We start from the raw sequence: 2,222 nt of genomic DNA, 5'->3' as shown, positions 1-2,222 counted from the left end.
CATCTAGCTTTATAGTTGGGCTCATCATGAGCAGCAGACCCTATTGATGAAAATTTGATCAGTTGCGATAATAAATTGGTGCGACGTATTGTTAAATTATCAAACATGACTATAGGTCATAAGGTTGTTAGATTTTATTTGGAAATAGACGTTGCTACAATTTGACATTTATATGACAAATTTACCGGTTCTCAAATTTTCTGAAATTTTCACTATCGTATCTCAACATAATGCACCAAATAATATTAAAAGATTTTTGGTGTACAAGAACTGGAAATTGGTGTTTTACTTCCATAAAACTATTGATGTAGCAAAAAAGTGTATGAAAATACCAACACTTTCAGAGTTTAAGATTTTATAACTTTTTTATTATGCAATGTTTTGTTACATATTTGAGTTCATAATTTGTAGCAGATCCTATTTTAAATAATATAATATTATTTGGTAGCGTAAAATATTGTTTTGATAGTTTTTTGGACAAAAAAGTGAACCCTGTCGTACACCTTTGGAAGGCGACACTAAATAGTTCATAGCACAGGCCCTGGGGACCTTTTTAATTTAAAAAAAAAAATCTCATGGGTCGTGCCTTAGGGAGCTACAAATATAACCCAGTAAATGTTAAATTGCTTTGTGGGCAAAATTCTTTTGTTCCTGTAACAGGTCCTTTGAATATTTTTTTGGTTCTACACATGTTGTACTTCTTCCAGGCTGTCCTTTTCGATTAACCTGCTTCTATAGAGTCTCTGTTCATCCAAGGTATTTTCTTAGCTTTATTAGATGGCTTAAACTTAGGAATGTGTCTTTCAGTCATAGAAGTCACTAACGACACGAAATTTCCCCAGAAAAGTTCCACATCTTGATTCTTAATAGAATCCCAGTCTGTACTGCTGAGCTCATCTCTTATTGATAAGTAGTCTCCCTTATAGAAGTTGGGACGGGGAGCGTCACTAGGTCTAACTTCTGTATAGCACTCAAACTTAAAAGCCAAGCAAGCGTGGTCACTAGCACCTAATGGCGGTAGATACTCTAGATCGGTTATCATACAAATGTACTATGCTCATTAGAAATATCGAATCTAACCGCGACGGTGATTGGCCCACTCCATGCCTAGTAAAGTCTGACACAATGTTGATACAGAAATAAGTCCTTAATTCTCTCCATAAACATGGATGAACAATGGTTAATGCTTTCTGTTGACTGCATTAGTTCCCAGTTTAAACTTCCATAGTTGAAGTCCCCAGTTATAAGAATATGAGTATCTCCAAGCTGTAATGCATTTGATAGTAAATCTAACAACAGTTTGTTATTATCTACATTAGATGATGGACTTCTGTAAATGTTCCCTATCAGGAGACTATCACTTCCATGTAGTTTAATTATAGCCCTCAATGAAAAAATCTTTGGATATTATTTGCTTTTTACGTCTCTTCTTTTTTGGAAGTATTTGTTAAAAAGCATGATATCAGGATTCTTCTCTTGAATTAATGTTGATAACTCATCCTTTTGGTTCAATAACCCACTATCAAGGTTGGAGTAAATTGTAGTTAAAAAAGACTTACTGTCTTCACTGTTTACATTTTTAAAAACTGATCTTTGGTTACGATTGTTATTTACCACGAAAAGCTTTAATTTACCGGTGTTCACTTGGGAATCATCGGCTGACTTTTCGACCTGATGACCACTGGCGACTCCATTACCTGGGCGATCCTCTTTACCTTGGGCGTGGTTATCCTTAAATTACAAACCTTACGCTGCTCCTCTGTAAGATCGCGAACAATGATGACATGTTTGAGATCCTCGTCCATGATTTTAGGTATCTCCTTGGAATTCTGAAGGAATTGACAGCGTTGCTCCTTGGATGACAGAACTACCTTTAACGCATATATATGCATGGTCTAGAAAAAGTGGCCAAAGACATTTAAAGAGTCATAATAAAAAAAAATCACAAATATTTCTCTTTTCCTTTTATACTTGTCAATGCATACAGTGTATATATACACTTTTTGAAAACATTTGAAATAGGATATTCGTCACGTGAATATTCCTTTTTACAGAAAAGTTTGTCCAATGGTTGATGGAAGGAGATCAGCCCCGTATCCATTTATTCCAGTCACATTCCGGTAATAGATTTGTCCTTGTGTCTATAAATCATGCCGAGAGGCCAACAGATATTTCTACATTTAAATTTTGAATAATGGCATGTGTGCAATTAACTTCTGATG

Source organism: Mizuhopecten yessoensis, unplaced genomic scaffold (genome assembly GCF_002113885.1).
Source record: "Mizuhopecten yessoensis strain PY_sf001 unplaced genomic scaffold, ASM211388v2 scaffold8381, whole genome shotgun sequence".
Lineage (NCBI taxonomy): Eukaryota > Metazoa > Mollusca > Bivalvia > Pectinida > Pectinidae > Mizuhopecten > Mizuhopecten yessoensis.
The sequence above is the reverse complement of the archived record's forward strand: the minus strand, read 5'-3'. Positions refer to the sequence as shown.